The 16,067-nt window shown below is 41.3% G+C and overlaps 1 pseudogene; it reads left to right on the forward strand.

The window, feature by feature from the left end:
- Positions 1-16,067, forward strand: part of LOC136830918 (chromatin-remodeling ATPase INO80-like) — a 220,952-nt pseudogene that overhangs the window by 198,962 nt on the left and 5,923 nt on the right.

Below are 16,067 nucleotides of genomic sequence, written 5' to 3' on the forward strand. Positions count from 1 at the left end.
ATTTACTGGCTTTCTTGTCTGCTGCTCCTTCCATGTCTACCATCATCTCAGTTGGGTAAGTCTCTGGACTCAATTCACAAGAGTATTCTTCATGTGGTAGATGACGGCTCCAGCAGGGTTATATTGGTCATTTAAGTTTTGGACAGCTTTCTCTTTCCAACCAGTGGCTTAGAAAATTTTATTAGACCTAGGATTAACCTTCACAGGCTTGGTTGTTCCCACTTCCTTTGGGTCTTGTTCAACTCAGGATTTGACTCAGATATGGATATATGCAAGCCGTTTTGTAGGAAAATCTTAGCTCTTTTGAGTTGGCAGAAGTAAGTGCATCATGCTTCCAGTTCTTTGTTGGCAGATAGTCTTCCTTCAACTGATGATGCAGCCAAGGCTTGCTGCCTTCTCCCTTATGCCCATTTCTCTTTCCAGTGTTTGTTATGTATATTGCATGTTAATGAAAATGATGATGAAGAGGGATGATGCTCTCCATAACCTTTCTAGTTTATTTTGTATGGCTGAGTTATGCTCCCAGGTTTTAATTATGTTATGGGAAATATCCCACATTGTAGGTGGGAAGTTTAACAACTTCCCACCTACAATGTCACTAAAACATAAGTGATATCCAAAGAGAAACCAAAATCCTTCCCCCACATTGATACTAAGTGTTCCATACTAACACAAAAGTCTATTAGTCAGACAGAATAAAGACATGTCTAAAATAGCCACCCCTGACCATTGTCCATGCTATTTGCACACCTGGTTTATCCCAGTAACATCTGTCAGTTAAGGAACATCTTATATTAGTTTAAACATGAGACAATGTGGGATATTTCCCATAACATAATTAAAACCCAAATAAAGAAAATGCATAAATAATAAGAAAAATCACATATAACCAGCTCCAACAATCACAGTGCCCCATATTTCACAAAAGATCTCACACTTGCCTTAACGGCCACTCCCATTTGAACAAACAAACTTACATCACTGCAGTGACACTCCCTACAAATCCGGATCTGTAACTGGATAAGGCTTCTGGGAGTTTCTATACTGACTTTACTTCTGTTCACACGTGTGTTGTAACTAAGGGCCTTTGAGAAGATTGACAATAAATGCTGAATTTGCAGCGAAAGTGCCCAGTTGTGTTCGGACGTGCTGAATCCGAAAAACACCCAAGCATTCGCTTCTTACTTTGTTTGACCTCTTCAAAACAGTGGTGTACCAATGTTTAATAAAACGTAGCTCGGTCACCACCAATGTGTCGACCTCAACACAAAGAAGGCTTATCCCAAGTTTTACTCTGCTACAGCATGTGTCGCCAACATTTGCACTAGTGGTGACTGCTTCTCCCTAAAGCAGCACAGCTGTTCACATTTTAAGAAAATGGCAACATGGGATTAATGTAATTACTAACAACAAGGCCAGAACACTCAGTAATAGTAATTCATGCCTGCAAAAAGAGTCAATATAATCAATTCCTTCTTCTGTCAATGCTGGCAAAGTAGATATCTCCACCACGTTCGGTAACTCCACCACTCCTAGACGTTGATGCATGTGTTGAAGGAAAATATTTGCCGACAAATTATAAATTTTTCTGCTTAGGACCATGAACAGGGTGGAGATTATTCTGCATATTCGGTCAATAACTGCGACCTCTTGACTATCAGTGATGTAGACAAGTTGGCACAGAGCGTAACAATCTTGCAGCTCCTGTAGTACACTGCCTTTGATGTTGTCATGGGAACCACCATGTAACTGGTGAGGACTGGTCAAAAGTTACAGTGTGAACCTTAGCACGAACATTTGGCTATCACAAATATACTTATTGTGGACTAAGACACATCCTGACTTGTAATCTATAGTCAAAGATTGAGACCTATCACCCAGAATGTACATAGTCTCTATTCCCTCCAACATTACTTCAGAGCCATTATATGTGCTAGGAAAAGGTCTTATTATATAACTGCGAAATGACTCCTTGTCACTAGTTGGAATCTCTATAATTAACCCTCTATCATACAAACATACCTTAATTATCCCATAATACCTATACAAGTCACTACCTGTGAAAATTATATTAGACCCCAATAGTAAGCTGCATCCTTCAAAGTGGACTCTAACACCCCAAAGGTAAAATGTCACTAGAAACACATCCCCGTGAAGCCGCTATTACCGCCTGCACCTGAGATTGAATCTCATCCAACAAAGCATCGGTTTCTATCTCGGTATTCAAAAGTGTAGTATGCTCTGTAAAGAAAGCAAGTGTCACATGTAGGTCGCCTCTTGTCCCCTGAACAGTTAAGTTGCAAAACATTGTAAGTCTTCCTCAAATCCTGAAATGTCCCCCGTAATTACTAGCACGCAATTTCATCAAAACTCAGCCAATATCCCCACCTTCGTTAAACTCATAATTGCCACCCCTACCAGTTTCTGCTATGGCCACTGCTGTTCTTACCAAAGCGACTGCTGCCCATTTACGCCTCCTAGGATGAGTACCTGCCAACTGTGTACTATTTGGCTTCATATCTGGAACTCACATCAATGTCTTCGTAATTTTACCCTGAATTCTGTCCTCTGTACCCTTAATTTCTGGTAACAAAAGTCCCAAAGGGTTGGACAAATTACATCTAATATTCGCTTCCTCTGGTGTCCTCATTAGTGTTTCAACACTGTCCCGAAAACTTTCCAACTCTTCGCTTCCCCTAATGTCCTCATTAGTGTTTCAACACTATCCCGAGAACTTCCCAACTCCGACCTGGCTGACCCCAGATCCTCGAATTCCACACTCATCAAAACTTTGTCAGATGCCAACCACACTTCGCGGTCGTCTTCAATAACCACACCTGGTCCCAAATACACCTTTCCTCTTGCATCCACAACCACCACCAAGAAGAGCAAGCAAACTCTCCTCATCTAAACATAGAAAGAGAGAAAAAAAACATAAATAAATGCTTAATCCCAAAAAGAAAAAAGCAGAGGAAAAATAAAAAACTCCATCATCAACACACCCCACATTTCAGAACTCGTTATCCCCCTAAAATAAACCCGAAACAAACATTAAACTGTTCTTTTAATCTTTGAAATGTGTGTTAACCTTGTCACCTCTGTGTCTTCATCCAAAACTAAAAACCTTTTTCCCCTTTTCTCTACTATAACCGAAAATGTCCCTTCGAATTTTGGACCCAACTCATAATTCAAGTCATTTCGGACATTAATCTTCAAAAATACCTTATCCCCAATTGCAACTGTTATGGATGGTCCCCAACTGCAACTGTTACGCCATCCGATTTCGCATTGCGTTTTGTGACCAATTCTATAGTCTTCAACTCCAAATTACTACTAAGATGTGCATGTCTCTCTTTAGCAGTAGCAATCAACGATTTAACTGTCATCGCAGCTTGAAGGTATGGACAATGAATTAAATGCACCCCGAACTGGATAACCAAATAATGCCTGTACAGGCAAGACACCAGTGGTGTCACTAACTACTGTGTTTATGCTATGTCTCACCATATATATACATCTATCCCAATTCTTATCATTACCACCCACTGCAACTTGAAGAGCTTCAAGCTCTTTCCTATTGGCTCGCTCACACCTCATTAACTTCTGGCCTATATGGAAGAATATTTACTTTCTGTATCCCCATACCTTCCGAAGACACTGTAGTGTTCTATTCACAAATTCTCTCCCATTATCAGTGTGGGGTATCTCCGACACCCCTTATCGGCAAGTATACCCATTGAAAAATGTCGCCACAACCTCATCTGCCATCTTATTTTTTAAGGGAAAAATTCATAAAAGTTTGTAAGAATATCTATACGAACCCTCTGAAAAGACCCCAGTTTACATGACGTAACCCTCGCCGGTTTACACAAATTACACACAGAACACCCCTTCACAAAATTCTCTGCTGAGAAAAACTGATCATGTACTCTGATATGTCTTCTCAATCCCCAAATGTGGACTACCAAATTTACAGTGCATTATATCCAAAACCACTGGAATTAATTCTTTTGGCACCACAACCTGTGCTGTACCACCCTTATCCTCATTACTCCTCAACTTATATTTAATTCTCCTCGCCAACAAATTACCCTGTAACTCCAGACCTGAATAAGCTAATCTATAACCTTTTCTCACATATTCACCTCTAGGAAATGCCTTTGCATCTGCTAGCATCCCATCTTCATCCTGTTTCTTCTCTACCAGACTAATATCCCAATCCACACACTCGCCAGTTACAGTACACACATGCTCACTGTGTCCATAAAATGTTTACTAAGAGCATTCGTCACCACATTATGTTTTCCTTTGGTGCACTTAAGCTCAGCATCAAAATCCCTAATTGTCAAAAACCAATCTAGCCCTCTTGGGAGAAAGATCAGGCCTATTAAAAAGATCCAATAACGGCTTATGATCCGTAAGAACTTCCACCTTTTTCTCCAGTAGTAACAGCTTAAAATGCACTAACTAGACACCACAGCAAACGTCTCTTTGTTCACCGTTGCCTTTAACCGTTCATTTCTCTCTTGTATCTTGAACTTTCTGGTATAAAAGCTATTGGATGCAATTTACCTTCAGATTTCTGCATCAAACAAGCACCTACCCCCTCATGGCTGGCACCAGTTGCTAATGTGAATGGTGCCAAAAAGTCTGGGAATTTTAAAATTGGAGGACTCATCAAAGCCTCTATGACTCTAAAAGGTTGCCTACTGAGCCTCGCCCCATGAAAACTGTATGTCATCCCTTAGTACGCACATCAAAGGTGCCAACAGTGTAGAAAAACCTTTCACAAACCTACAGAAAAATCCTGCCAGCCCCGTAAATGAGTGGATGTGTTTTTTTTTTTACCTGGGTCTAGGAAAATTTGCGATTGCTTCGACCTTTTCGTCATTCACTCAAACACCTTCTTTCGAAATGACGTCTTAAAGATATAATCTGTCTCTTAAAGAAATCACACTTGGCTTGTTTAACCTTGAGACCCTCCATTCTAAGCCTCCTAAGGATTTCCCTGAGCACTTCTAAGTGTTCCTCTGTGGAATCCATTGCAATCAAAATGTCATCCATATACACAAACACATTTTTCCCCAACATCCCATGCAAGACTGTATTCACTAGCCTTGTAAATGTTATAGGACTACCTGACAAACCAAAAGACATTCATGTAAATTCATAATGTCCCTTTGGTATCGAAAAAGCTGTCATCTTTCTACTCTCCTCAATGGCACTTGCAAAAACCTATCTGGAATGGTCTTCTCGTTTAATTTCCTAAAATCTACACATGCACGGATTGAGCCATCCTTCTTAGGTACCGCCAACAACTAAAAATTAAATGGTGACGAGCTAGGCCTAATTATACCTTCCTCCTCTGACTTATTAACCTCTTGCTCCACCTGCTCCACAACCTTGAGAGGTATCCTTTACGATGAGAAATAAATGGGCTCCGTCCCTTCCTCTAACTGCACCTGATGCTCTTAACACATCCGTTAGCCCCAGTTTATCTCCTTTCAGAGCATTAACTTCTGAATATTCAGCTAACACCTCACCTAGCCCCTCTATGTATTCTTTATAAAGTGCCTCACCCAAATGACTCCTGTAAATCTCCCTTCAAACCTACATTTCAGCCTCTGAAAATCCATTTTGCTCCCCTAATAATGCTACTGATTCAGTGTCCTCTGTCCACTCCTCTAAGTCTAGAACACGTGTTGCTCTGGTATCTCGTAACTGAATTATTGCAGTTCAACAATTTCACCCATGTAACTCCTTTATCTGATACCTTATTTATTGAAACCGTACTTACCACACCCTAAAGTTTCTCACTACCTTCCACCACTCACACCTGTTCATTCACCATTACGCCACCCACCTTCACTTTCACCAGACCAACCTGGTTCTAGAATAATATCCTCCAAGACACCCCATATATATATTCCCCGTGGTCAGTTATCACCCACAATTTCCTCCTTATTTCCACTTGCAAGTATATTCCCCTTAATTTCCTCAATACCCACATACAGGATAAAACCCCCAGTTTCACCAACTCTTATACCTACTTTACTAGGGTATATAGACATATCAATCCTCCTAGTACATGCTGGATGCCCCAGTAAAACCTTATTACCCAAATTAACACCTCTCACCACCAAAACTGGTTCCCTTTTTAACTGGTTCCCCTGCAAAAAACAGATGTCCACCTCTCCTACAACACCCAGTGTATGAGCTTGGACATCACACACCTTCCCCTCTGAACGCCTTAACTGAAGCTGGGATTGATAAAAAACAGTCCACTAAATTGACTGATGCCCCCATATCTACAAAAATCAAAATACTAGATCCACTCACTGCTCCTTTCACCACAGGCTTTGGTTTCCTTATATCTCCCAAAAGCCCTGTATGACACAAACAGTTTAACTTTCCCTTTTGGCTGATCTGCCCTGCAAAAATTCTGTCAATTTCTAGACTTCCTTGGGTATCCCTCCTGAGGAGCATTCCTATAACTACCAACAAAATTCTGAGTTACTGGCCTAACATTACTTCTTTTGAGTGACGGACAAAACCGCCAAGAATGGTCTGAACTCCGACACCCCCCACAATATTTAACTCGGCAAACTTCTTCGTGTTCCCCAGCCTATTGCAATTAAAACAACAAAACTGTGGCGTTTGGTCCGTAGGTTTCCTTTCACTCTCCACTTTAGCACAAAAACCACTAGAAGCAAAACCTGACCCTTCCTGTGAAATGTTCCTATGACCACTCATTGTGGTTTTCAGCATCCCATTGAAAAATTTGCTATCTACTGTCAGGCATTTTGACATGTGGTTTTGAATCTGGGCAAAAATCAATGCTTCATCAGACGTAGGCTCTACCTGACTATCTACAGCATTGTGGTGCTGGAGGGTCCAGATAATTTAAATGCATTTTTATATTTATAAAAATTTCTATGTAAGCAGTTGAATATATTATGCTAACCCTTATCTCATCCTTTAAATGTGGATAATATATCATATTTTTCTTTGTGTTTTAGATCGAGCTAGACAGCAAGAAAGACGCATTTTAGAAGAACACAAGATTGAAGTTAATCGAGAAAAGATGAGAGAGAGAATGAGAAAAAGATATGCTGAGAAGGTCTGAATTTCCTTTTAATCTTCTTTTTTTATATTGTAGTTTATCTCAAGGCATAATGTAATCTGATAAGAGTTTAGGTTGTCAAGTTTTGAAAATTCTTTGAGTTATAAGCATCTAAGATCATGAGCATTCCTTGAAATTGCACAAAAATCAGTCTTACAAATACCATAAAAGAATAATGAAATGGACTGAGTTAAACAGTATTGTATAACCTTATAGATACTGTACATGATAGGGTAGTGTAAGCATGGCAAATAATGAGTGATAATTGTTGAAGCCTTGTGGGTGCAAGCCCAGGTAAAGATTATTTTGCTGAATAACTTACTCTAGGATTTTATATGTATTTTAGTCAGTAGGATGTTTTAGATTTTTATATTTGAATTCGTTTTGTGGATTTTTAGTGTTAAATAGATGCAATTTTTTTCATACTTTTCATCTTTTCTCATGGAATACATTTGCTAAGTTTCCATTGATGAATATTTTAAAATTTGTTGTTACATCTTTACTCTCTACATATTAATTTACCTTAATTTTGTGTACAGAAATGGGAGAGAGAACAAGAGGAAAAGCGTCGTCGGATTGAGGAAGGTATTGTGGATATTGGTGGTGGTGGGGATACCACTCCACTTAACTCAACACCAGCATCTCCAACACACAGTGAGGTAATGGAGGCTTTATTCATGCAATAGAAATTCTTTTCTTGCTTTTTGCTGGTCTTTAAAGAGTTATTGTTTCATAGTAAATCAGAAGATCAAAGGAAAGATGCTGAATTCCTATTTATAAGTTCAGTACTCTGCACATTTTCTTATATAATGAATATTTGCCAAAGGTAATGTTCTCTGTTTAACACTAAATGGGTGCCATGTTTTGCACACTGAAGAAGCATTTGGCTTTTGGGACTGGAAGTTTCAAAATTTGGATGTTATGTTACACCAGTTTTCTGGCTATTACACTAAAACGACATGTATTTACATTTTTGGTAACTGGATTATGTTTACTTTCCAAAGTTCTTTGCCCAAGAATCATTAAATTTTTAATCAAGTAGTTTAGTAAGTCACATCTATACCTGTACAGTACAGTAGGTTCTCATGAGGCTTCCCTGAGAGGGCCAGGTTAGGAGCTTAAAATTGTTTGTTTGAAATTTTCCCAGAATTGATTGTGTGAAAATCCTCACGGGTTTGATGGTATTGGTAAAACCAGTAAGAATCAGTCTCTGTGGTTTTCAGATTTCATTTAAATTTCCTAGTTGTTGGATATTTTGCTTACCAAAATAATATGCTTACCCAATTATTTTGGTAAAATAAAATGTTTTGTCCAGTTTTCCAACTTAACAAGTGTACTGATGTGTAAAATTAAAAGAATTTAGGTTCATGATTCTCAATAGGAATTTTGGGTTCTTAAGTATAATTGCTTTCAACTCTTAGTGATTGCACTGGAAAACTAATGCATAGTCTTGAGGGTGATAGCCGCAGCAAACCCAAAGAGTTTTGAGCAGAGTTACTGCGTTGTGTCATATTAACTTATGGGTTTTAGATCTTTCGTGTTTAATCTTGGTAGGACCAGAGAGGTCTGGTATTTTCATAATAAAATTAAGTTACATACCAAGTAATTACACAGCTATACTTTCCACTCACTCAGCAGTTAAAAATTTGAAGTTTGCACTAGCGATGCGTTTGTTTATAGTGTAGGTAACTACACCGCCCTCTATTGGGGAACAATAGGTACAATGTAACAGTGATCGTCACTACTTTTGTGCTTAATGTCCATCAGAGGGGAGGAGGGAGGGCTCTGATCTTGTAATTACTTGGTAAGTATATATGAAACTTAATTTTATTGTAAGAATACCATTTTCATATATGTAACTTACCAAGTAATTATATAGCTGAATCCCACATTGATAGGTGGTGGGATAAATGGACAGATTCTGTTCCAAAAACAATCAGATAAGAGGATGAATTTGCAACATAAAAATCTGTTAGCATTGATAAAATGCGTGTTGTAACATAACCTGGTAAGAGAGCCACAGTAGATGATACTGCCTTGGTCTGTGCTCATCTTGACCTGTAGCGACTTAGCGGAATGGCCGTGATAAGTCCCTGCTTTTGAGAGGGGTCCCTTAGAGTGAAGGAGGCTTATGATCACCCATAAAGCAAAACAGAAAAACTGCCCTTGCCCTGGGTGCAGTACCAAAATACAATAGACCAATAAAAAATAGCTACCAACCAATAACAATATAGAATAAAACCATCATATCACTACCACAGACTGGTGGGCACTCCGGGTATAAGTACCCCCAGGCTCTCCAAAATAACTCGACACCAAAAATTTCAAGGCAAAGGCGTTATGGATAGGAAGGGTTGCTTCCTATGCTTCCTCCCCCAGTACCGAGCCAGCCAGCGATATTGGACCTAAGGTACTGCAATTTTCGCACGTCGTTTCAATTTCAAGTTAGTGTGAGGCAAAAACAGAATTGCGTTTCCAGTACAGGTTGTGCTCGAGTTACGATAATTCGACTTACGATAATTCACTTTTACGATGGGGTTAGCAATTAATATCGATACGACAATATTTTGAAAATACATATTTTTAAATTTCGCGGGCGACTGGCGCAGGCAACAACGTACAATCAGGCAGCGTACAGTGTATGATACGTTGGCCTGAGAGGCTGGAATAGGTACATTAATTCAATGAGCCGACCTCACTTGCTCTCGTTGTGTCGGAAGTTAAAATGGGTCAGTGTTCGTTTGCAGTTTTTGTGCGTTTGTAAATACAGGTAATGCACGAGTGACAATAATTCATCTTATGATAATTCAAGTTTATGATGGAGTTATCAATTAATACCGGTACGACAATATTTAGAAAATATTTTTTAAATTTCGAGCGAGCACAGGCAACAGCGTACAGTTAAAAAAGTAAGAGAATGATAAAAGTATTGTTAGTAACCTTATACTCTTGTGAAAATGCGTACAGCCATAAACAACCGAATGAGAAACTGTTGTTTTGCTAATAACCGAATCGGATAACAACTGTTTTGCTTGTATTTCAACCATCGTATGGTTAAACAATTACTGTAGTTATGTTAAAAATGACGGTAAGTACTGATATATTTTTACACTATACTCTTATCCGCTTTGGAGAAAAGATCGGCAAGGAAATATACTGCTATAGTAAATTTAAGCTCCAAGTTGTAGTTGAAGCTGAGAAATGAATGTTCAAGCTGCTAATGACTATAAATTATCGTGCATTGGCAACATGGATAAAACTCGACCGCAAATAAAATTGGAAAGTATTTTAATCAAAACTACTGGGCATGAAAGAACACATTACTGCTGTTTTCTCGCTGATAAAAGATAAATACGAAAAGCTCGTAGTATGATGATGAAATCAAGAGAAACTTTATTTTTTTTTTGCACAAAACAAACATCCCAAACGGCCAGCTGCCAACATCACCTATTAACGGAAAAAATAGCTAAATTCATTTCACAACGAGACATATTTAAGTTATATTTCGACTTGAAAACACTTCGTATAACGAAAAATATATATGTCCCTTATAAATAAAGTATCTAGAGATTCATTTACGCTAACTAGAAGCAAGAAATGCCCTCTGAACCGAGTTAAATGCGGCAAAATAGACCGCGTGATCGATTCCCAAACCAAAACATTTGATTGCTATGATCGGAATTTATAATGCAAAAGCAATATAAGAATATTTACAATTGGATACAGTGTAGTAAAGCATAACTTTTTGAAAGATCCATGGAAAAGATGCACATTCGTTATTTTGATGTTTGTATAATACGGTGTTATTATGTGAAAATAGAATACAGTATAATGTAGACTAGGCTACCATGTGTGATATACGAAAGTGCAGGCTAGGTCTTGTTTGTTATTCAGTGTCTCTTTATACTGACTTATCATGTCAATCTGCATTGAACCTGCAGAATTAGCTGACACTAATAATTACTATACCATATATGTATAAAGTATACTATGTAGTGTAGGCTAGGCTACCATATATGTATAGATGGTACTGATTACCCTAGTGTAGGCTAGGCCATATTCGAGTTACGATTTTTTCAACAAACAATGGGTTTTTTGGAACCTAACCCCATCGTAAGTAGGGGAATACCTGTATGTCGACCGGGGGATAGTCGAGAGCGACACTCTATGCCTAAAGGTATATGAAGTGGCAACAGCTCTACTAATAGCTATTGCTTTTACTGTAAAGGAAGGTTGGACATCATCTTCTATTTGAGAGCGTGCCTCAGTGATCAGACTTCTAAGAAAATATGACATAGCATTCTTAGACAATGGTTTTGAAGGGTTTGTGATAGAACACCAGAGGTTACTGGCAGGGTCTCTGTTTCAGTTTGTCCTGTCTGAATAATACCTCAACAATCTGACTGGGCAAAGGACCTTTTCCTCCTCCTCAGGTCCTAGAATGTCCTTGAAGCTTTTAATAGAGAATGAGCGTGACCAGGGATTAGATGGGGACTCGTTCTTAGCGAGGAAGCCAAGTATGAAGGTGCAAACAGCATCTCCCTTCGAGAAACCAGTGTGCTTGTCTATAGCCTGCAACTTGCTTACTCTTTTGGCAGTTGCCAAGGCTACAAGAAAAAGATTCTTCTTAGTTAATTTCTTGAATGAAATGGTACTGAGAGGTTCGAAAGCAGGACCCATTAACCATTTAAGTATAACACCCAGGTTCCATGACATGGAGTTGCCCTTCACCTGTTTATAAGTCTCAAAAGACTTAATCAGATCCATTAGGTCTTATTGGGGGCCAAATCTACTCCTCAATGCTTGAAGACTGATCCCAGCATAGCTCTATAGCCCTCAATAGTCGATGGAAGTCCTGAGAAAGAGAAGAAAGTCTGCTATTTGGCTTACGGTGGCTTTAGCAGACGAGATGTTATTGCTGCTGCACTACCTGCAGAAGATAGCCCACTTGGCTTGGTAGACTCGGCTGGTAGACTTACGTCTACATCTAGAAATAGCTTCTGCAGCTTGCTTTGAAAAGCCCTTTGCTCTGATGAGTCTCTGGATAGTCTGAAGCCTGTCAGAGCTAGGGCAGATAGTCCTTAATGGAACTTCCAAAGATGAGGCTGTTTGAGAAGAGTGGACTTTGAGGCAGTAACCTTGGGAAGTCCACAAGAAGCTTGAGAAGGTCCGGGAACCAGTCTTTGCGTGGCCAAAAGGGCGCTATCAGGGTCATCAATACATTTCTGTGACCCCTCAATTTGTTGAGGAAACCCCCCCCCCACCACCCTGTTGAATGGGGGAAGGCGTAGAGGTCCAGGTTCGACCAGTTTATCAGCATTGCGTCTGTTCCACTGTTGGCCTGCCCCACAACTTCCAGAGTTGTCGCAGACACTGGAGTGCAGGGTCCACTTTGTCGGAAGGACCTAACCCCGTCAACTTAATCCGTCTGCCAAGATGTTCATCTTTCTGTGGATGAATCTGGTGAAAAGTCTGACCTGATTCTGGTCTACCCAAATTAGCAGCTTCTGTGCTGTCTGACAAAGGGAGAACGATTGGGTTCCGCCCTGATTCTTGATATGGGAGAGAGCCGGGCGTTGTCAGAATGTACCACCTCAGTTCTGTTTGCTACTGCTTTTACAAAATGCTTCAGGCCGAGGTGAATGGCAGATAACTCCTTGGCATTTATATGCAGTTTCCTTTGATCCAGAGACCAAATGCCGGAAGCTTCCAGAGTGTCCAGAAAAGCTCCCCACCCCAGGTCTGAGGCATCTGCATAGAAGGAGAGGTTGGGGCTCGGAAGTATTAGAGACTTTCCCTCTGAAAGTCTCTCCCTGGACGTCCACCACTGGAGATCCTCCTTTATCCCATTCGTAAGTGCGAACATCACTGTGTCTGGTTGCTGTCTTCTGTTCCAGCTTGAGCGTAGAAAGAACTGATGGGGCCTCATATGAAGTCTTCTTAGCTTTACAAACTGGAAGGGAAAGAAGGTCCTGTACTGACTGAAGGCAGGACTCTATCCTCTTTGGCGAGGGAAAAGCCAGAAAACTCGGGGAGATGATCCTCATCCCCAAATAAAGAATCTCCTGAGTTGGGGCTAGTTGGGACTTCTCTTGATTTATTAAAAGTCCGAGTTCCTCTGCAAGAAGAAGGGTAGTCTGCAGATCCTTTGTGCACTGTTCCTGAGACTGGGAGTGGAGGAGCCTGTCGTCTAGGTATAGGCTTATGTTGATACCTAGGAGGTGAAGCCATCTCACAAGGGGTGACAGGACTAGCATGAACACTTGTGGGGGAGTGGAGAGACCGAAACAAGGGCCCAAACCTGGAAGACTTTGCCCTGGAAGACAAATCTCTGGTATTTCCTGGACTCTGGATGTGTTGGAATGTGGAAATATGCATCCTGTATGTCAAGTGTTATCATCCAGTCGCCCTGCTGGATGGAGGATAACACTGACTGCTTTGCCTCCATTTTGAACTTCGTCTTCTGTATGAAGAAGCACTGATGTCGAGGACTGGTCTTGGGGGACCACAAACAAGCGGTTGTAAAATCCTATTAAGTCTGATCCTCCACTACCTCTATGGTCTTCTTCCTTAGGAGGGAAGACACTTCCTCCGAGAGAGCTATGAAAGGAGGGAAGACACTTCCTCCAAGAGAGCTATGAACTTCTCATAGCCCTCCGAGCATGCCGTCAGTGTGATTGGCGAACTCACGAGAGGAGGGTACTCTAAGAATGGGATTGAGTAACCCTCTTTGAGAACTTTGATTATCCAAGGTTCTGTGCCTCTTGCACTCCACCTCTGCCAGAAGAGGGAGAGTCTGGCTCCCACGGGCTCACAAAGGATAGTGGGGTTACTTTTTGGAAGAGGTTGTTGCTGAAGTCCTCTTGATGGACTTAGTGGAGAAATGCACCTTGGAGTGGGGTCTTGAGAAACCCTGTCTGCCTCCACGAAAGGGATGCTGTTGCAGAAGGGGAGACAGACTTGGCAGAAAAGGTAGAAAGGTCCTTTAGGAGCTTTGAAGATAGGGCAAGAAGGTCTTGGATTGATTTTTTCTGCAAATCGGTGGCAATCTCCTTCACCACTGATTGAGGGAATGAATACTTCTTATCCAAGGGAGAATATAAAAGTGCAGACTTCTGAACAGACATCACTCCTCTTGTGGTGAAGGAGCACCACAACTCCCCCTTCTTCAAAACTCCCGTGGCAAAAATACCCGCAACTTCGGAGGAGCCATCCCTCACTGCCTTATCCGCACAGGATAAAACGCCCAGCCAATCTGCAGCCAAGTCGTACGCTAAAATGTCACGATCTTATATTTTCATGGCGAGCTCATGTTGACCAGTCCAGAAAGCTGAAGACTTCCAGGACTTTAAACAAGTACTTCACAAAGTGATCAAACTCCAAAGAAGTGAAGAAAACTTTAACAGAAGAAAAAGCCGAGTGATGAGCCAAGTTTGTCCATCTGATAAGTCACCTTGGGAATAGGCAGCACCTCCCAAGGATGGAGCTTCTCTGGTCGAATAAGAGATATCTTCTGAATGTCAATTTAGTAGGAGGAAAGGCAAAAGCACCCTTCCCTTGTTCCCTCTTAATGGACAACCAGTCCTCTACCTCTCTAAGTGCCTTTCTCGCAGATGAAGAGAGAACCATCTGAGGTAGGCGCGAACTAGAATCTGCTGGGTTTCTCATAAGGAACATGGAAGCAGGCGACACTGGAGCAGCTGGTTGGAAGTGAGAATGGAAGGTTGCCAAAAAATATCTCATCAGGGAAGCATATGCTGTAGGAGGAGGGTCTGATACTACTACTTCCTCCTTTGAAGAAACAGGAGACAAAGTAGGGTTTTGAGAAGGTTTATGTGAAGGGGAAACCTTATGAAGAAGGCCCAAAACATCTTCCAACTGCTTTTTGAAATGCATGAAAGAAGGATCTTCAGGCATGCGAGCAGGAGATGATGACGTAGGTGTGCGTTCAGTGGAAGTTGGGTGGACAGTTGGCACCGAGCGCTTTGTGGGAGTCGAGTTGACTCGAGGCGGGCGCTCGGGAGAGCAAGGTGGGCGCTCTGGAGTCCGAGACAGGCGCTTCGGAGTATGAGATTAGCGCTTGACGACTGAGAGGTGGTCTGGACGCTCATATAGGTGCCCGGAAGAAGAAGAAGAGCGCTTATGAGCTGAGTGATGAAGTTCAGCGTGTGAACACTTGGAAGTAGGGCGAGCAGGGCTGCGCCATGTACTGCAGCCTGGTTGTGGACTAGCAGAACGGTCTCTAGCACGCTTCGGAGAAAAGGGAGAGGTGTCTATTGTGACGTCTCTTCAAGGGACGCGATTCACCTGGGAAGCGCCAAAAATGCCTCTTATTAGCACTAGAGTCACTATCGGATTCAGACGATAACTGGTTGGCACTCACTATGACACCATTCCAACGGCTGTCAGAATTACGAAGCACTGAGTTGGATGAGCGGGTGACTGTCTGTGGGCAAACCCCACTAACCTCCTTTGGACCTCTGGTATGTCTGCTCCCAGGTTCAGGGGAGTGTGACTGAACTTCGTCAGGGAGCATCAGTGGGACAGACAGCCACCTCCTTCACTGGCACTGACACTGACACTGACACTTGTTTAATACTCTGCACTTTGTCCGTAAGGACTTGAAGCGATTCACCCAACTTAGACACAGTATTAACTACGAGACCAAATTTATGATTGAACTTACTCTTGAGGTTGGCTACGGTACTGGGATTGGAAACACAGGAGCCGGGAATAGGAGTTGATGGAGAATTATTAGGAGAACTAAGGATGGGGGATAAAGCAAGGGCAGGAGAAGGAATGTTATGGTCAGTGAGTTGAATGTTAGTGACAGGTTCTACACTCTGAGCTCTACTTTCGGCTCTCAACAGCCGCCTTCCTTTTCCTATCTCCATCTAACTTATCCAAATAAGACCTGCAAACCTTCCATTTCTTCTCATCACAT

The sequence above is a fragment of the Macrobrachium rosenbergii genome, chromosome 47 (genome assembly GCF_040412425.1).
Source record: "Macrobrachium rosenbergii isolate ZJJX-2024 chromosome 47, ASM4041242v1, whole genome shotgun sequence".
Classification (NCBI taxonomy): Eukaryota; Metazoa; Arthropoda; class Malacostraca; order Decapoda; family Palaemonidae; genus Macrobrachium; species Macrobrachium rosenbergii.